The 21,916-nt window shown below is 38.7% G+C and overlaps 1 non-coding gene across 1 annotated transcript; it reads right to left on the bottom strand.

The window, feature by feature from the left end:
* Positions 1 to 300: 300 nt before the first annotated feature.
* Positions 301 to 384, bottom strand: TRNAE-UUC (transfer RNA glutamic acid (anticodon UUC)). The gene has a single exon. It is a non-coding gene; the product is annotated as a tRNA-Glu (tRNA).
* Positions 385 to 21,916: the final 21,532 nt, after the last annotated feature.

The following is a 21,916-nucleotide window of genomic DNA, read 5'->3' as shown; positions in this document are numbered from 1 at the left end:
AGTAGCAAGTCATTGACTTGGTCTGTTCCAGGTGCTATAATAAAATATCACACACTGGGTAGCTTATAAACAAGAGAAAAGTATTTCTTGCAGTTCTGAGGCTAAGTCCAAGATCAAGGCACCATCAAAGTCACATTCATTTTAAAATGTTTTTTAATGTTTATTTATTTATTTATTTATTTTTTTAATGTTTTATTTATTTCCAGGAGAGAGAGAGACAGCGTGAGCAGGGGAGGGTCAGAGAGAGAGGGAGTCACAGACCAAAAGAGGCTCCAGGCTCTGAGCTGGCAGTCAGCACAGAGCCCGACGCGGGGCTCGAACCCACAACCGCGAGATCACGACCCAAGCGAAAGTCGGACGCTTAACCGACTAAGCCACCCAGGCGCCCCAATGTTTATTTATTTTTAAGAGAGAGAGAGCAAGCAAGGGAGGGGCAGAGAGAGAGGGAGACACAGAACCCGAAGCAGGGTCCAGGCTCTGAGCTGTCAGCACAGACTCCCACGCAGGGCTCAAACTCACAAATGGTGAGATCATGACCTGAGTTCAAGTTGAGCCACCCAGGCCCCCTATTACGGTCACATTCTTGTGAGACCTTCCTTCCTGGTTCACACCTAGCATCTTCTCTCCATGTCTTCACAGGGTGGAAGGGAAAAGGGATCCCTATGGAACACTAATGCCATTTCATGAGGGCTCCACTCTCATGATCTAAGCACCTCTCAGAGGCTCCACCTCCTGACACCGTCATCTTTGGATGAATTTGAGATTGAGGGGAGTCATAAACATTCAAAACATAGCAATCAGCAATCATGTATGCATACTTAAGACCAAAACTCATTTAAGGGCATACAAAATGGTATGCAATTTATTTCAATTTATGAAGAAGATAAAGGTAGGTTTTCTACCAAAGTAAATTTTTCTTTAATCTAAATGCCTGTGCTACAAACTCTCACACAATTTTTTTTCATCCCATGTGCCAATACTCTACTAGTTTTTTTCACTCTATCCATCAGAGACTAAGGAAAAAAGTGTGAGGATCAACCTGTCCTTGGGAACTGACCTAAATGATGATGATTCTCCGGGGGAATACAAGTAATGAAACCTGAACAAATTTTACTTATCACTGAGCCAAGATGTTGACATCCTGTCTACATCCAGATTACAATCAGAGAACATCACAATAGATCATGGCAATGACAAAAAGTAGCATAAAACTTGAGGTAAAGTATTGAAAATGCTATTATGCAACACTTAGTAACTGTATTAAATCTTTTCCTTCTTTCTAATTTTTTAATGTTTATTTATTTTTGAGAGAGATGGAGAGACACAGAATCCCAAGCAGGCTCCAAGCGGAGAGCTCAACGTGAGGCTCAAACCCACGAACCGCGAGTTCATGACCTAAGCCGAAGACTGACACTTAACCTGTGGAGCCACCCAGGCGCCCCTCTTTCCAATGTAAACCTATGTCACTACTAATTATGCTCTATCCCAAAAACTCCATTAGAACATTCTACCTACATTTCACTGCTGTATTCTGCAGATAACCCTCCCTAGATTTCTGAGATAAAGTTATACACAAAAAAACATAAAACAATTCGACTTCCTTCCTTCCTTCTTACAAATTGGGCTCCTCAGCAAACCTTCTCAGTCTCCATGTTTCTTCCCCAAATCAAACTTTCCTCAGGGCCCTTTGTTCCCAGTTCTTTTGTGCCATTATTGCTTACTTGAAATTTATGCCTTCTTTACTAATGTTTTTTTCCTCAACCTAAGCATATGGTCAAATAACCTACTCTTAGGGAAACTCTTCTTTGGGCTTGAATCATACTCTCATTATGCCTCCTTCCCTTGTCTGTCTCATCCAGGGGCATTCATTTATTCAGCAGAGGTTTTTAACCTTCTCTTAGGTGCTAGATGCTATGCTAAGCTTTTTAAATCTATAACAAAAATAAGCTTTTCCAGATTAAAAAAAAAGCACATGTTTTAAGTTAGAGAAATATAGAAGTGAATAAAGAATACAATAAAAATCACAAGCAATCCTACTCACACACTAAACATGGAACGTCAGTACTTCATATATAGCCAACCATTTATATATAGCTGTATAGCTGTATATTGATAATAATGTACTTTAGACATAGAAATAGAATAATACAGAATGTAATTTATATTGTAGATACCACTCTTTTATAAAAACGTTATGAGATTTTTTTTTTCATGATCTGGAATTGTCTTTGAAAGCACTATCTGTAATAGTTACGTAGTGTCCCATGTGACCTGGAGAGCTAGCTCAGGACTCTTATTCCATTCTGTAAGTTAGTCTGGGGTGTGGAGCCAAGGTTATGTTTCCTAGACCACTTTCATTAAGGGAGAACCATGTAGGTAGTTCTTATTAACAATGGTCTGTGTTATTTCTGGGCCAAAGTAAAGATGGGGTTTCCTCTCCAAGCTCTATGACTTCCCTCATTTGTTGACTGGATATCAATGACCAAAGTCCCTTTAGAAGCTATGCATTGAAGATTGGCAGGGTCTCTATGAAACTGGGGCCATTAATGACTACACAGAATAGATCACCATCCTATCTACTTCTACTGACAGCTAAATTTCACATAGTGAGAAATACAATTTTGTGGGATGAAGCCATTGAGATATGGGTTTATCTATATTCATTAGTATTCCTGTGATATAGAAACTAGTCCCTTAAAGTCGATGCTGCCATAATGAAAATCTCAAAAATATGTGACATTCCTTTTACAAGTAGGCAGGGGAAACCTAACAATGATGGCTGGGAAGATGGAGGCCCAAGTTATGTGTGACAAGCCAGTTGGTTAAATTGTTTGCAAGAGTGTTTAAGGACAGTCAATTTGCTTGTAGCTCTAAGGGAGGAGGTTGAAAAGTAGAATATTGGTAAGATATGTTGGCCGAAATCAGATTGTGTTATCTTCCTCGGGCTGTCAGAACCTGAGCACTTAAAGTAGCAGAAATGTATTCATTTACAGTTGTGAAGCTTGGCAGTCCAAAGTCAAGGTGTTCACAGGGCCACATTCCCTCAAAGCCTCCAGGAAAGAATCCCCTGCGCCTCTTCTAAGCTTCTGGTGTTTGTCAGTACACCTTCACATTCTTTGGTTCCTAGCTGTGTCACTCCAGTTTCTTGCTGTCTGCATCTTCATATGGCTGTCTTCCCTTTATGCACGTGTGTCTGTCTCTGAGTCACTTTCCTTATGAGCATACCGGTCATTGGACATAGGGCCCACCGTCACCCAGTATCCTTTCTTCTGAACTCAATTACCTCTGCAAACACGCTAACCTCAACTAAAGTCCCATTCCCAGGTACAGAGATTTGTGCTTCAGCCTACCTTGTATGGGGAGCACAACTGAACCCTCAACATGGACACTGAAAAATGATAGATCAGACAAAATTACTCTTGTGTGTAGGCAAAAATTAAAGGCGATAAAAATAGTCTAGATGCCCACAGTCCTGCATCTTAGAAAAGGAAGGTTTTGTTACATCAGGTGATTTGAAAAGCCAGACGTATCTACCACCTTTAACATACGGAGTTCAAGGTTATCAGGGTGAGGAGAATAGATTCTGCACGTAAGAACAGAGATGCGCACTGATATTTGGCCGTAGAGAGAAGCTGTGGCAGAGATGACTAACTGCCCACCAGGAGAAAAAAATTCCCCTTTAATTTTTGCCTACAAACAAGAGTAGTTTGCCTGAACTCCTATAATTTTTCAACGTCCATTTTGTGGGCTCACCAGATGACGAGCCGCCCACAGGACTCCCTTTTCATAATATAAAACTGTGGCTGGGAAGGAATCCCAAGTACAACGAAGGGAAGGGATGTATTTTACTTGTACTTGGTCAATGAGGGGTTAGGCTGTTTCCATCCTCTCTTTCTTTCTCCATCTTCTCACTACATATCCATATTCAGGATGACTTTGGGTCCAACATTTTGAGTGGAGTAAAGCCTCTCTCAGTCTGTTTCCCTTCATAATTGGATGGAGAAATAAACGTATTTTGTTCAGCCACTGATATTCCAGAGTTTGTCTATAATTGCAATAGAAAATTTTTACCTTAACCACCATAGGAGATGTTTCTTAATTTAACTGAGATATCCTCAATGCTTAGATACTTTTATGTTCACCAAGTCAACATAATGTTTACCTGTGACGTTTTATATGTATCCCTACTTATTTCTTTAGGGTACATTCCTAAAGGTGGAATTTGGGGGGTGATGAGAGGTTGTCGATATCTGTTGCTTTCCAGAAAGAATATTTCCATTTATTATTTCTATCATAACTCTGTGATGGTACCATATTTTTACAACTACTTTCCAAAAGTTTGCCAAACCAACAGAAGAGAAAAATTCCTGTCTTGACTAAACTTTTGAAACCTGTGTGTGATTTCATCTCTGTGTCAGCTTCCATCCACTCCCAAACCTATTACAATATGACTTCCACCCCATTAAGCAAATGAAAATGTACTTTTTGATAGTCTTTATAAATGACTTCCTAGTATCGAACCAGATGGACGTATTTAATTCCTTTTCTCACTTTAACTGTTCATGGCACTTTGAAAAAATGGCACAGAAGCTTTTCTCTCCCTTGTTCCTCCTTTTTTTTTTTTTTTTTTTTTTTGGTTTTTCTTGGCTTCTGTTTTTGTCATTTCATGATGATGATGAGGACAGTGATGATGATGATGATACAATGATGAGGAGTCAATACTTGTGCACATTCATTCTAAGTTCCTTTTCTGGATCTTCTTTCTTTGCCTAGACCGTGCATATTGCAGTTGTTTGGTATTCTCTTCTTGGTCTTTGCCTTCATATTTTCTGTCTCCACCCATATTTCCAAATCTGCTTCTTATACGCTAATGGCTTTCATATCTCTGTGGTTAGTTGGAACCAGGCTGCTGCCGACATTCCCCATATGGATATCCCATTGGGACTTGAAACTAAACAGAACCAAATTCATTATCTCTTCCTCCTCCAAACCTGTGCTCTTTTTTATTTCCTGTGTAAGTTGCTTGACACATTGTCCAGTCATTCCCCTGGACTGTGGAGTCATTCAATCTTAAATATTCACATTCAAGTTTCAGTGAGTTTCCAGTATTTTTCATCCACATGATGTGACCCAAATTTAGGTAGTTGTCACTTAGAACATGAACTTCCTTTCGGATTTCTGCTTATTTTGGTTCTCCATGTAATGTAATGTAATGTAATGTCCCATAACATTATTCTCTGGTTACCCTAGTAATGATCCTTCTAAAACATAGCATGATAATGCCATTGCCCATCTTAATAAAGTTATGTTCTCCGCCATTAACATACAAGATAAAGCCCAATATTTTTAGCCAACACAAGGTCTTGTCTAGGTTTATAGCTTCATCTCCACAATCCATAGCACACACTGTCCAGGAACATAAAGTTGCTAAGTTTTTCCTATTCATATGTTTCATAATATTGCATATGCTTATTTTTTTGGATATAAGTCCATTTTCATTATCATTATTATTAATTATGCTTTGCAAACTTAGGATTATTCAACAACTCACTCAGTAGTCAGTTGCACTGTGGAGTCTTCTGAGACATGGAACTTTCTTCTATATGACTTCTGTATCTGTGCATAAGATGCTTCTATTATTACCTCTATAACACTGTATTATTATTTTTCTTTTAAACTTCCTTGTCGTTTTGCCTCTCCCACTAGACTCTGAGCAAGGAATTTGTGTCCAAAGTACATCGCGCAATTCTGTCATATAGTCAGCATGCATTACATATTTGTTGAAATAGCAAAAGCTAATTCAAGAAAGATGAAATGACCAATACTCGATACATAACACTTTCTTCCCATTATAGTTCTCATACATTTTTGTGAATGTGGTTTTTTCTAGTTCCTGAACCAGAACAATCTATTAGGAAATGCATGTGTAAAGAGAAAGCAGAAACACTCCTGTCCATTTTACTGTCATTTAATCAGTGTGATCTCTCCCTTCCAGTGCTGTGGGAGGTAGAGAGATTATAATGATGAGCATCACACAGTCGACCAACATGGCAGCATTTATAGAGGAAACTGAGTCACAGAGAGTTTTTTTTTAATTGCCTCAATCCTCTATCTGGCAAGTGATTAATGTAGGATTAGAACCCAAGCAGTCAGATTCTAGATCTTTGCTCTAAACTGCTGGACTACTCTGTCACTGTATGGGAAAGAAAAAGATGGTGAGAATTGTAGAAATTGCAATTGGAAATGAGACAGCAGCAGCAAAAGGGAAACAGACCTGGAAGGTGTCTTTGAGCCATGATTGAAAGAAGATGGTGACTGATATTGAGGGGATGTGGTAGTCAACTTCTGGCATGACTCTCATCGATCCTGACTTCTGGACATTCACACCCCCGTGTTTTCCCCTGCCCTTAAGTGTGGGCTGGACCAAATGACTTGCTTCTAACAATAGAGTAGAGGAAAAGGATCCTTTCACTTCTGAAATTTGGTCACAAAAGAATACCTCCAACCTTGCTGGCACTCCTTCACTCTTTACCTGTGCTTGTTCTCCTGAAGGAAAACTCTGGTACAGAGCTGAGAGTGACCTCAGGCCACCAGTCTGCAAGGGTGGGAATTCTGCCTGCAGTCAGAGACAGCTTTGAAATGGATTCTGCCTCAGCTGAACCCTGAGATGACTGTGGCCTTGACTGACACTTTGATCACAACCTTGTGAGGAACCCTGAGCAGAAGACCTAGCTAAACAGTGCCCAGACTCCTGCCCACAGAAACTGTGAGATGAGAAAAACGTGTGTTGTTTTGGCTACTAATTTATTACACAGCAGTAAATAACTAATACAGGGAATAAGAAAATGACAAACATTTTATGCCAGCATTTCTTTCTTTTAAAAAAAATTGTTTAATGTTTTTATTATTGAGAGACAGAGACAGAGCATGAGCAGGGGAGGGGCAGAGAGAGAAGGAGGCACAGTATCCGAAGGAGGCTCCAGGCTCTGAGCTGTCAGCACAGAGCCCAATAGAGGGCTCAAACCCACCAACCACAAGATCATGACCTGAGCCAAAACTGGACGCTTAACTAACTGAGCCACCCAGGAGCCCCTATGCTAGCATTTCTAAATTTGAGCCTTTGAAACTTGTAACTATTGATGAGGGACATTCTTAGTGATAATAGAGGTGTGTTATCATAGGTGTGTTCAAAAAATATATTTCAACTTTTATTGGCATATTTGGTGTGCTGACAAGATTTTTCTTAAATACGCTTTTTCACTCCTGGTATGTTTACCTATATGAAAATTGTAATTGCATATGCAAATCATCAAGGTAGTATGTAAATTTTGATTGTTCATAAGGTAATTAGATTATGGGATTAAATTAAACCTCAATTATTGGTACATAGCTATAAAAAAAAAATCAAAGCAATGTCCCTTGACCTTACCATGCATTAACATTTCCTGTGCCGCACAAATGCCACAAATTCCTTGAGAAATGCACACCATGGGCTCTTCCGATGAAAATTTATGTCACAGTTTTACAAACACGACATGGCCAATGGCTGCAGTTCCTGGCACACTGGCTAATTGTGTCTGTATGTGACTTAATTTAAGTAGCTGTCTTGTTTAATTCATTACCTTAATACTTCCCCCGCCCTCTCTATGTTTTAAATTACCTCCAGGATGAAATAGAATGTACTAATTCTAAGGCTAGAAAAACAGTACTTCTGAGCAATTTTTCAGTCATGGTTCAATAATTTTGATAGCTGGTGTTATATTTGCCTCACCCAGCAGCGTGGATATAGACATTCTCGTAGCTCAGAGAGAATCACTGAGGTACTAAATACCACCCATAAGACAAAGACAGGCATCATTAACAAGGGCAAGTATCATGGCACATTTCATTGTCAGCCATGGCTGCACGATCAAGTTTGGTTTCCCGACAGACATAAATCACATTCACAGATTAAACTCATTTTCTATGGCCTAAAGGAGCTTTTCTCGATTCAGTCATTAAATTTTTAGTTTAATCATTTTCATATGTGGAAAAAATGATGTTTTCTACAGAGATGTAATGGTTATCCCTACTCCGGAGAAATTTACTGCATTATATTGCTGGGGCTTAATAGAGATTTAGGTTTCATGTGGGGAATAGACTGGAGATAAAATTTAATGGCGCATCGAACCACAAAGGTGGGTTGTCATCGTAAGTCATGTGAAAAAGCTGGAAGTGATGAGACTTGCTATCTTCTCACCAAAAGAAAAATACGAAAAAACCCAATTTCAAGTAATACCATCGACCATAAATTTTTATTTCTATGTACTTTTGCCTGTCACCAAGTATCACAGAAGATCATTTCATTCACTCTGAGACGTGTTGACTGTGAGTCTGAATTTCACACCAAAAGATGGCAATGATCAAGCCGTGTCATATCAACCTAGGATTTCAAAAGATGCTTTTTCCCTTCTCGTACTTCGTGGTACAAGATATAAGCAGATGGATTTAAATGATTGAGTGGGGTTTTCCCTAAGATTTGAGCCTCAAAATGAATCTCCAGACATCCTGAATGTCTCCATAAAAACGTATTCTTTTTTCCTTGTGTTGGCACCCAGCATTAACTGGCTGTTCTACACAGTGACTTTTGCTCTGTACCTTTTGTGTCTATTCTCCCCACGAAAAATGTTCAGTTCTGTGTTTCATCTCTTCAGATACCTTCCAGGAGATTGTTCAGAACAGGGCTATCAATGGAACTTTCTAGGTGATAAAAAGATTCTACCTCTGGTAGTGTAGCCACTAGTCACTTGCAGCTACTTGTCACCGCTTGTGATGGGGGCAGCTCTAGAATGAGGTTTTCTTTTTTTTTTTCATTTTTATTTATTTTTGAAAGACAGAGACAGAGCATGAGCAAGGGAGGGGCAGAGAGAGAGACACACACAGCATCTGAAGCAGGCTCCTGTCAGCACAGAGCCCGACGCGGGGCTCGAACTCACAAACCGTGAGATCATGACCTGAGCCGAAGTGGGACGCTTAACCGACTGAGCCCCCCAGGCGCCCCAATACGGGCTTATTTTAAATATATCGTTCCTCTCAGTATAAAATTTATGATGTTCCCTTTGCACTTATTTGTTTTATTTTATTTCATCCAGGGTTTATTTTGTGCCAAGCACGGTATAGTGTTCCACAGCCCAGATACCTTTTTATTTTTATAATTTGTATTTATTTCTGAACTTTAATTGGGCCCTGAGCCTTGTAGGAAACGATTTTTGACATCAGAGTGAACTGCACATGACTTTTCTCGGAACTTTTGCATGAAACACCAAGGTTCTCCCTGCAGGGTGCCCCTGGCGTCGGGCGCCCTGTTCCGCCTTGTCTCTTTCACAACCAGTTATGGATAAGCTCTAGGCGCACAGTCCTTGTGCCTCAATGAAAAATATGTTCCTAAAGAACCATCCTGTCCTTCTTGTTTCGTCTTTTCCCAAACTTCTTTTTGAGATTTTACACCAAAGAAATGAATTTTTCTTCTAGCGGAAAAAGAACCTCATATTGTAACGTCAATGCCATTTTCACAGATTCTCTGAAATCCAAATCCCAAATTCCTATGTACAAAAAGACACTGTTGAAAGCAAGTTACTTGCAAGTATTCAGGTATTAGAATAACAACTACGTAAATTTTTCAGAACATTTCTGCCTGATTGGATTACGATCAAATTTATTAAAATATGTCCGAACCAATTAAGTAAATTGTGATATAATGTAAAGTACAAAACACCCACCAATGATAATAATTTCTATCAACATTTCACATCTGCAGTTAACTTGAAGCAGATGCTATAAGACATGGCCCATTGTTTTATATTTGCATGTGACAACATGTTTTGATGTTTGCTTTTTAATTGTAACATCATGTAATGCAGCTTTTTTAAAAGTACATGGGTGGTAAGTGTTAAAGCCTCAGTGAAAATTTTATTTCCAAAACTCTTTGTAGCATTTCCAATGATCCTATCTTTTTCCATACAGTTGACGGGGATCAACAGATTTGGGTGCCGGGAATGGGATTATGGATTCCACACCGTAGTTAATGGACACATGCACACATTTTCCTTGTGCTGTTTCCTGCAGACAGGACGATGAATCGAAATTGCCCATTTATTTATTTACTTCTTTGCAGAGAGAACTTCTCTGTAATTCATAGGAGGTGGCCGGTGGCAGTCCAAACTTTCAGCGATGCTCCCGTGATTGACAAATGAGAAGATGAACTCTGATAAGCGCTGCGTCGCATTCACCTTAAAGAGCAAGTGGGATGATTGGGAGCATCTCTGCCATTTCTTTTTCTACCAAGCATGGAGGTGGATGAGAAAGAAGCTTGTAGAAATCTCTTCTATTAAGAAAGATACTGACTTTTGTTAGGCTCTATCTGAGTAAACTAGATGAAAATATAATGACTCTTGGGTGGAATTGAATGGAGGCATATTGGAGAAGATGAAAGCACAAACATCTTACTAATATACCTTTTAAAGTTTATTAAAGTAAATATCTGCACAGAAACCATCATTCAGGAGCAGAAGTAGGAGTAGAATAAAGGAAACACCTGAACGTCAGATGTGGTGCTTGGTGGCACCACACGTTTCTAGACTTTCTAGAAACATTTGCAAGTGATATGCCCAGATGTGCCAGAGTATAGACGTCCCTCCTTCATCGCACCTTTGCTTGACCCTTTTCTTCCTTTCCTTCTTCCTTCAGCCCTATGAAGCTTTTATTGTGCACTCATTTATTAGGAGCTATATGAGGGGTCATATTCTTCCCCACCCACTCTTCCATCTGGGTCAATACCAGGCCTCCAGAAGCCTTGCATGGACCCCAGCGAGCAGACCTGGCCATGGCATTTGGCAAAGAATGAACAGAGAACCAGATAATGCCTAGTTACAAAAGCAGAGCCAAGACTCAAGCATGCGGTCCAAATCCAGAGATTCTGGATTTGGTAAATAGTTAAAACCAGATTCTAGCAAAGAGATTACAAGTAGGGATAGAAGAACAACAGGAGACATTGGTTGAGAGGGATTGAAGGAGTGAGAAGTAGATGATCATTCCAAGGATATGTTTTACTTCCATCCCATCTCTGTAGCCTGTTTAGGGCATCCGAGCCAGTTTGGAGAGTAGGGAGAGGCCAAAGTATGTAGTAAATGGTTTCTATCATCAAGTAGCTTTTGGTGTGGAAACATGTTGCTTGTCGCTAGGGAGAAATCATCACGCGTTAAAAACATAATGACTAGATAGGGTTTAGTTGAGATAGAAATGATTATTAAGCCACAGGACACACTTTCTTTATAGAGCATGACTATGACTGCTCCATGCATACATGTTGTTTTTCTTTTTCTTTTTCTCACAGAGGCAACTCCTGGATCATTCATTGAATTGCCCTGTGGTTGATCCACTTGGAGTGTTTCCAAAGCATAAATCACAGTACTGGGTGGTGCTATGGGTTGGTTCTTCTGGCCCTCTTAACAAAGGAATCTGACTGACTCGGCAACAGTACATTCAGATGTTCTAGCTTCTGCTATTATAGAAGCTGAAACACACACACACACACACAGAGAGAGAGAGAGAGAGAGAGACTGTGGTCCCGTTATAGAGATCTGACCATCAGCTTGTCAAATAGACTGATTCCAAATTCTGAAACATGCGTCACGAATATAGGAAAGGAGTCTTCCTCACTATGGGGAGCCCATTAACAATGTGGAGGAGAGAATCTTCTGGTACAAATGATGCCTTTTATAAAAATTCTCCAGGTTATTTTTACACCCTGCAAGAGCAATTAGAAAGTGGTTGGTGATTAAGGCTCAAACTGGAGAAGGAGAATACACCCTGTTTTGCACAAAATTAAAACTACCAGCTTCTACCAAGTACATGTGTGCTTCTTTTGTAAAGATAGGTTTTACATGTGTGTGGACACACGTGTGTATATATATGTATCAGATACTTTGGGCTTTCTTTAGTGATAAAAAAGGTATAGAGAAGGATGCCAAAGAGAATTTTCTGGGTTTTTTTCTTTCTTTGCTATTAAATGACATATATTTAAAAAAATTTTTTCAAATACAATAGCATGTGTGGTGGACAATGATGGATTCTTCCTGGATCACTTACTTTTGGTTCCAGGTTTTGACATTGTTTTGCTAACTGGATCAGTTGTTAACTATTGAAGGTGAAAGCCTTGAAGTTCACATTAACAATATGAACTCTCTTCCTAGAAAAATGTATGTACACATACTTGAAAAATTGGTGCACCAGGATGTATATTCCTGGATCTCATCCATAGAACCATCTAGGTTGGAGCTGTAGCATCAGCATCACTTGGGAGCTTGTTAAGAAGGCATATTTTTGGGTCCTACCCGAGAACCATTCAATCAGAAACTAGGGGTGGGCCTGGATATTTATGTTTTAATCGGGGAGGGGAGTACTGGTGTATCTTGAAGTTTAAGGACCGCCCTTACAGGAAAATGTTGTTGGTGTTAGGAATATAGCAGTGTCTGCTTCTTAACTGAGCCAGCGCTTGTAGAGTGCAAATCTCTTGCCTATCCTTGGTTGTAACCTGAATGGATGAGGAGGTGAAGACATATTTTTGGGTAGATGAAAACAAAGTTACCCCTTTCCTTGGACATCATTGTAGGCCATTGGGAATCAACTTCTGCTCCATATAGAATCATGATCAGACTTAACATTCCTCATCTGCTTCTTGTTGTGGGTGCCCAGCATAGTACCTAGCTCAAATAAACTCTTAAATGTATTTAACGAATTTGACCTTTGTACAGGTATACATATGTGCACGCATTCTTAAACTCCATTTAGCAAAAAAACAGTACGAAAAAGGACAGTTTTAGTTTGAAATGTATGGCGATGCATAACATACATTAGAAGAACTCTTGAGATAACCAGTATCCTATGATTTGTCTAGATATATGGGAACACCTTGAGAGTTTGTGATTATTGTTTTCCAAGGAAATACTTTTGGTAAAATGAGAAAAGCACAGGAATTAGAATCTGAAGAGCTGGCTTGAGTTAGCTTCATGGATGACAGTAGTTGTGCAAACTTGAGCAATTTGCTTAAATTCCTTGGGCCTCAATTTCCATACCTGTAAAATGGAGCTAATATTATTTACCTCATAGATATATTAGGGGGACAAATTTAATGCACTGACTAACACATGGTATGTATTGCTCAATAACTATGTCTTCTTTGTCTTTCTCCATCTAGGATATTCTTCTTCCCTCTTACCCCCTTCTCTGCAGCTAGCACAATATATCAATACTACTGACACAAGGAGTTAGTCCAGAATAAACTTCCCAATATTGAATCAGCTTGCTATAATGCAATTTTAAGGGCTATTTCTATTAGTATATCTTTAAAAGAAAATGAAGGCTGAACATTTGCTTTAGTGATTTTCTAGATTAAAAACAGCCCTCCTATATAAGTAGAGGTCTCGACTTTTGGCATCATGATATTACTGTAAAGAATATAAAAAAGTTTAAAAGGCAGAATCTGGGGACTTTTGTCTTACTCTCATTTTCTAGAAGAACCAGGAGTAACTCACGCAGCAGACATCATCTTTCAGTTGGAGTTAAAACCCTAGATCATTTATGCATTTTGCTTCTCTAAGAGCCCTTTTTGAAAATGGCTCTTAGATGGGACAAGGGAAAGGTTATCTGGGTGACTTCTGGAATGCTTTCAAACACATGTCTCTGAAACCCTAGGATAATGGACCATCTTGCTACCCAGTACACGTTCTACTGGGACCATCAATATTGATCACCCCTGGGAGTTGTTCAAAAATGCAAATTCCTTGAGCCTCAATTTCCATACTTGTAAAATGGAGCTAATATGATCTACCTCATAGATATATTACGGGGACCGTCTATAATCTTAGACCAGTCGTCAAACCAGCAAAACCAGAATCTGCATTTTAACAAAATCCTCAAGTGATTTGTACTCATATTAAAATTGAACAAGAGCTGGTCTGGCATTCTCTTCTGACACTGGGTAAGCTCGTGGTCTCAGTTTGCCTACTTGTGATAAATTAAGGAGAATTTTCCCAGGCTGTTTGAATGTGTCTTTCTTTTAATGGAAGAAAAGAGACCCAAGTATTATTGAGTACTTCCTAGAGCCTCTCAGTGGACCTAAAATTTGAACTCAGGTCTAAGATCTTTTCATTAAATCATATTACCTAAGGGACATGAAGAGACAAGAGTTTAGAATTCACAAAACCTAGAAGACAGAGCCCTAAGCAAGGGTGTGAAGCGGGTGTTAGTTTCTGTGTACCCTTTTCCCCATCCTGTAACCATGTGCTCTTCTTTCTTATGTTTCCTTCTTACCTGACATTTCCCTGAGCACTGACAGAAGCATATCAACTAAAGGAGTTGCCTTTGTTGGAGATTTTTATTACAGCCTTTCAAAAATGAGGTCCCCAAAGTCTCAAAACCCAAAGGGGTGAAAGTGTAACTGTGAGACTCTAGGCATCATAATGGATTGAGCTTTGGGGGTAGGGACCCCTGTCTTGAATTCTTTTAAAACATCCTAGGAAGGTGTTTATTGACTTGTACAGTCTGTTTAAAACCCAAGAACTGTACTTGGTGTCAGAGATGTAGGGAAAGGCTGCCATATCCATGATACTTGGGGTCGATTTTCTTCTTGGGTAGACCATCTTGTAAGATTTCCATGAGCAGAAAGCTAGAGTGTACCCAAATTTGTAATGTAGCTGGTGCCCCCTGCTGGAATAGGGTTGCTTAACTTTCCATCTTTTGGGGCATCTGTGCCAGCAGCTCTGTTCAGACACCGTTTGCCAACATAGCCTACAGGTATCTGGGTAAGTCATTTAATTAACCTCTCTGCTTCAGTTCTCTGACATGTAAGAGTGGGATAACGGTAGCAGCCAATCCTAAACTTCTTGTTGAAAGGTAGAATTAATTAGGGATGACAGTAAAATACTTTATGAAACCTGGGTACTAAATAGTGGTAAATGTTTGAACCTGCTTCCAGTATCGCCGTGGCAGGAAAATGACAATGCAATATGTATTATTATTAAACCTAACATTGCTAATTTTATTCTCGCTACTTTCAAAGTTGGAATGCATACCTGCACCTCACACATCCCAACTGATATTATGTAAGCTGAAGATTTTGACTGATAGTGGGCTCTAGGGCACAGTTGTGGGTGAAGAAAGTGTTTCCAATGGAGAGGCAGAATAACTCAAGCCAGTAAGTACATCCATGTATAACAGGTACATTACTTTGGAAATCTCTTCTTTTTTATTGAAGTATAGTTGAAATGCAACATCATATCAGCTTCAGGCATACAACATAGTGATTTGAAGTTTATATGCATTGCAAAATGATCACCCTCATAAGTCTAGTTACCTTTGGTCAACATATAAAGTTAATGTGATATTATTGACTATATTCCCCACGATGTACTGTCTGGCATAGAAATCTCTTTTGATTTGTGCTCTTTAATGGTAGGGGTCTTAGACCTTATCATTAAAATGAGAGTGCCATTAGAGTCCCAAAGAATGCATTCCACTTGAAGAAGAAAGGGAGTATGAAATTGAAAATGCCCTCCCTGACACAAGCGAAAGAGTCCCCCTTCTCTTTGACCAAGTAGCTGATGACAAAAAGAAAAGAGAATGAGTTACAGCAAAATGTTCAGAAGGGGTGTTCTCTTTTCCATTCTTGAAATAGAACCCCAGTGGGGTGAGGGGGAGGTTTGCAGATGGAGGTAGGACAAACGTCTAGGGACCTTCTGGAAGTGGTGGCTGTAGCTGGGAGGCTGCTTGACTCCAGAAAAAATTGGGCTCACCATTTGCATCCAGCATAATGCACTATGAGCAGAAGCACTGAGGCCAAACAGCCGGTCTTCTGGTTCCCATTGCCTGTGTACGGTGTGCTAGAGAGTTTTACAAAATCCTGCAGAAAGTGGTGAAGGAGTGAATGATCCTGGGCTTGAGATCAAAGGAGGTTTTCTAAACCTTCAGGATGTGTGACAGATGGCTGGGACCAGTGGTCTCAGTAAGGAGAGCCATCCCAGTACCCATGGAAGCAGTGATTGTGGGCTGAGGGACTAGACCAGATGACCTGCTCACAGCAGAGACTCGAGAAAGTTATAGTTTTGTACAACCTTGTTCTCTGGCCACAGCAAGAATGTGGAAAATCTGCCCCAAACAACCAGATGTCATCTAGGAGAGGAGCAACACAATATATTGAACACTGAGGCTATACTTATGAAAATATTTCAATTATTGGAACAGACTAAATTCAGTAGACTGAGAAATTAGATCAGCCCCAAGAAATCAGTGCCTTCATGCATCCCACTAGAGTGTATACATTTGTGACCCTTCTACATGGACCAAAAGTGGTATCAAGAAAGCACAGATTTCCATCGATGGCCATCATTTTATGTATTATGAAGCATGAAAGTGTGGTATTGATATGAAGCCTACACCTTAGAACTTGTTACAAAGGACCTGGTCCATACAAGTACGTGAGCTTTTTGTAGGACCTTGAAGAAGTGAAGAAGCCCATGCTACGTGACGTCATAGTAATAAAATTATTATGGGATGTCATGTTAACAGAAAAAAAACACCCATATAGGAAAAAAGAATATGGATGGGAAATTTTCATTAGTTGTTTACTAGGAAAGAAAAAATTAAAAGTCAAGTTTGTCTGCCATAATGACACAGAGGTCTTAGCCAGAAACAAGAAGTAAGATTCACTGACATTTAGAAACAAGTGGGACCTGTGCACTTCTCCAATCATTTTCTTGATGGTGGTTTCATAGAACGGAGGCCCACTTTAAAACTAAATGTATCAGAGGGACAGATAGAGAAAGTCAGTTTTCCTACTTAACTCTGCTGTCACTGAGATTGCTACATATGAATGACATCGCAATTATGGGTGTTGCAAGAAGCTAATTTCCATACAGTTCATTAAATAATACTACTAAACACCCATGGGTCTGGGATAAGCATGTCCCTGGACGCTTCCAGTCTGAACTGGATGGTCTGGAGTCATCTGCTCCTTCTTCTATCTACATACGATGATAATTCCTGGAAATGATGCAAGAGACAACCCAAGGAGAATTCTAAGAGGAGGGATGAATGAAGGAGGTAGAGTGTCTGGGGACCCCACGAGGAGAGGAACACCACAGGGGTTGGTTGTCTCGTGTCTTATTTGGTAACAGAAGGCAATCAGGCCTGGTGTTTCCTGACACTTAACTGGGTAGAAGAGAGCCCAGGTAGTCCCTGGATCCTATGGGAGTCCCGCTGACATCAGCTAAGGGAATGGAATGACAGTCCGCTGAGTGAGCACAAGCAGCCCGGGCAGGGCTCCTGTCCCTGCAGAGTTGGGAGACTCCCCACCCGGAGACACCTGGCAGGAGGTCCCCCCACGACAAGCCACCTGCCTAGGAAGAGCTCTGCACGTTGACTTCAAAGCCAATGCCGATTCAAGATGGATAAGATGCTAACATTTTGTGGATATCCATGCAAAACCTAAATAAAATGTTAGCAAATAAGACTCAGGAGACTATTGAAAGAATGATATACCATGATCAATGGGTTTATTTCAGGAATACAGCCTGTATAAGACTCCTGAATCTATTGATTCTACTTCCATATTAATAGATCTAAGAAAATTCATATAATAATCTTCCTAGATACTATAAAATTTGATATCAAACCTTGATAAAAATAAAATTCCTGATAAAACAAGTATAGATGGATGCTTCATTGACATGAATATATGTAAAATATATTTACAGTAACCCTAAAGTTAGCATTGTGATCAACAAGGAGAACTACTAGAACCATTCCCATTAAAATAAGAGATAGGAGTTAAATATCCATACTCCCAATGTAATCTATAGATTCAGTGCAATTCCTATCAAAGTTTCAATGACACTTTTCACGGAAATGAAACAAACAACCCTGAAATTTTTATTGCCAAAGCAATCTTAAGACAAAAGAACAAAGCTAGAGGCAACATCCTTTCTGATTTCAAATTATGTTACAAAGCTATCGTAATCAAAACAGCATGGCAATGGCATGAAAATAGACATGCAGGTCAACACAACAAAATAAAGAGGTCGGAACTAAACCCACGCATATATGGTCCATTAATTTTTGACAGAGGTGCCAAGAATATGTAATAGAGAAAGGACAATCTCTTCAATAAATGGTATTAGGAAAACTGGACCATTATCTTGCACCATACCCAAAAATTAGCTCTAAACCAATTAAACACTTGAACATTAAGAACTGAAATCATAAAACTCTTAGAAGAAAACACAGGTGGTAATCTCACTGACATTGGTTTTAGTGATGATTTTTGGATTTCACAACAAAAGCCAAGGCAAAAAAACCAAACACAAACAAGTAGGACTACATCAAATTAATTAGCTTATGCACAGCAAAGGAAACCATCATCAAAATGAAAGACAGCCTATGAAATGGAAGGAAACATTTTCAAATCATATATCTGATGAGTTAATATTGAAATACACAAAGAACTCATTTAACTCAATAGCTTAAACAAACAAACAACCCAAGTAATAAATGGTCAGAGCATCTGAATAGACATTTTTCCAAAGAAGTCCTGCAAATGACCAACAGGTATAGGAAAAGGTGCTCAACATTACTAAACACCAGAGAAATGCAAATCAAAACTACAGTGAGATGTCATATCATACCTGCTAAAAATGACTCCCATCAAAAAGACAGGAAATAACAAGTCTTGACAAGGATGTGGAGGAAAGGAAATCCTTGTGCAGTGTTGGTGGAGATATAAATTGGTGCAGCCGCTGTGGAAAATAGTATGGAGTTTCCTCAAAAAAATTAAAAGTAGAACTACCATGTATTCCAGCAATTCTATTTCTGGGTATTTATCTGAAGTGAAAACACTAACTCAAAAAGATATATGCACCCCCATGTTCATTGCATTATTTAATAACACCTAAGACACGGAGGCAACCTAAATATCTATGGATTGATGAATGGATAGGGAAGATGTGCTATACATATACAATGAGACTTTATTCAGCCATAAAAAAGAATGAAATCTTGCCATTTGCAACAACATGGATGGACCTTGAGGACATCATGCTAAATGAAATGAGTCAGACGGAGAAAGACAAGTACAGAACGGTGTCATCAATATATAGAATTTAAAAACCAAACAATAAAAACAAAAATCAAACTCACAGATACAGAGGACAGATTGGTGGTTTCTAGAGATAGGGGCTGGGAGGTAAGGGGTGAATGTCGTCAAAAGGTACAAACTTCCACTTATAAAGTAAGACACGAGAATATAATGTACAACGTGGTGACTACAGTTAATAATATTGTACTGTATATCTGAAAGTTGCTGAGAGAATAAATCTTAAAAGCTCTCTCCATGAGAAAAAAAATTATACCTAAGCATGATGCATGTTAACTAAACTTACTGTGGTTATCATTTCACAATATATACAAGTATCAAATCATTCTGTTGCATGCTGAAACCAATAAATGCAATGTTATATGCATTAATTATATCTCAATAAGAAAAAAAATAAGAGAGAGGATCAAAATGTTCGCTAGGACTTAATATTTTTCTGGAGATACACGCCAATGCAGTCTGGTAAGAGAATGAAGCTAAAGAAATTTAAATTAGAAAAGGGGAGGCACAATTTTGTTTATTGGCAGATTGCATGATACCATAACTAGAAAAATCTGACAAATTAACTGAAAAACATTAGAACAATAGGTAAGGCCATTTGGAACCAATGTACAGAACATAAACAGAATCTATATAGAAAAAGAAGACCCAGTTTATGATATCATTGCAAAAGAGAAACCGTCTTACAGTATATTTAATAAGAACTGTGCTAAAAAAAGAAAGCAAGATTTTATATCTGGACCTCATTAGCTTGTTTCCTTGATTTCTTTAATAATACATGTGTTACTTTTAATCATTCTAGATCCAATAATATGTTTTAAAATTAGATAAACCTGGTCCTGTCTAGATTTCCATCAATAGGAGACCTTCTTCTTCTTCTTCCTCCTCCTCCTCCTCCTCCTCCTCCTCTTCTTCTCCTCCTTCTTCTCCTTCTTCTCCTTCTTCTTCTTCTTCCTCTTCCTCTTCCTCTTCTTTTTTTAAATGTACACTATCTATTATTCTTCATCCATAAGAACCAACTTGGATTTTTAAAGTAGTGATGTAAAATTATTTCTTGTATGTCCAGTGAAATAAACAAAGCTTAGAAAGTTTTACGCAGTTGTGCAAAAGCAGGCATAAAATGTACATACATATTTAGAATGAATAGAGTATCTCTGGAATGATTTGTAAAAATCTGGTAACATTTGTTTCCTCTGGGGAAGGGAACTGGAAACCTGGAGAAGAAGGGACAGGAGGAAGACCTGCTCTTGTAAAAAGCTCTGTTTCTTTGGATTTACAAACTATACAAATATGTTATTTATTCCAAAATAAGTAGACTTCACTTTGAAATATGATGACGGTCTCTACATATGAATCCTTTAAATCTAATTTTTCTTTGTATTAAACACTTTTAATTCATTAGGCTCCTCGTAGGTATTGTTTGCTGTCACCCCACCCCTCCACTGTCCCCACCCCCGGGGGAAACGATATGAACATTTTAAACATTCCAACAGTGACTTTCTACAGTATTCCATTACATTTAACTGTACTAAGCTAAATTTTACAATGATTCTGGTTTTGCCAGAATCATATAATATTTACAATGCACAATATGTAGTTTATCATTTTTCAGGAAAGCAAAGGAAATAATTGTTTGTCATCTTGTCCTTAATCAGATATATCATCTTTTACTAATGGATTTGTCACGTTGAAAAAAATAAAATTCAATGTAAATCTCACACCTTCCTGCTCTGTATTCTCATCCTCATCTTCTGCTCTGTGAAACTTAGGTAAACATAATGTTTGTACCACATTTTGCATTGTGTTAGATTTTATATAATTGCTTTTCGTGGTTAATCCCACAAAATCTCAAGGTTTGTCTCTGTATCACTTGCACTGTGTTTCACCTCTGGTTATGAAATTTCTAAGGGCAAAACTAGCTCTTTTGAAATTATGATTTATATGTTATAATATTTTCTTCTGCAATTTCTTTCCAATGTCATTGGAATAGAATACATTCTTTTAATTAATAAGATTGATACTATTCTCATGATACAGTATGTGAAATCTACAAAGGAACGTTAATATCACAATGCCTAAAACATTTGTTCAAGTTTTTGCCCAATTAGCAGGGAAACGTGGGTGGCCTCTCTTTTCCACCAGTTTCAAATAGCCTGTTAAGCCCTCAAATGCTCTGTTGCCTTCTTTGACCTGCTCTCTTAATTTAGCTGTAACTTTGAAACTATGAAAAGGATATTTTAAGAGTTGTGATTTGTTGTTTTATCATGTTTCCTTTTGTATACACTGCTCCCCTCTATCTCTCCATCCCCCATCCACAAGCAATTCTTCAAGTTCCTTGATTCTTCAAGACTGTCTCACACCTCCGTCCTGGGGTAGACCCAGGTTTCAATGTGCCCTCTTTAGGGAGAATAACACAAAGATATAGAGTCAGTACAAAAGCAGATATTTGTTAAGATAGACAGAAGTAGCACCCCGATTATAGATTTTAAAAAGTGGACAAAAATTTTATAAACATCATAAAAGCCAGAGAACACATCTTTATACCACTTTTTCCTCCTAATTTTCTGACTTGTTCTTTGACTTGTCACATAGCAACTTAGTTGAAAAACCAGGTTCGATAGAGAAAATAGGGAAAGAAACCCAATTCAGTCTTTTTTTCTAGCAAGGTTGATTGAAATAAATTAGAATAGTTACTTGGAGTTTTACAACACATCATTGGTCACACGTAAACTT

The sequence above is a fragment of the Crocuta crocuta genome, unplaced genomic scaffold, assembly GCF_008692635.1.
Source record: "Crocuta crocuta isolate KB4526 unplaced genomic scaffold, BGI_CrCroc_1.0 scaffold258, whole genome shotgun sequence".
In the NCBI taxonomy this organism is placed as follows: Eukaryota; Metazoa; Chordata; class Mammalia; order Carnivora; family Hyaenidae; genus Crocuta; species Crocuta crocuta.
This window is presented reverse-complemented; position numbering and strand designations above follow the sequence as displayed.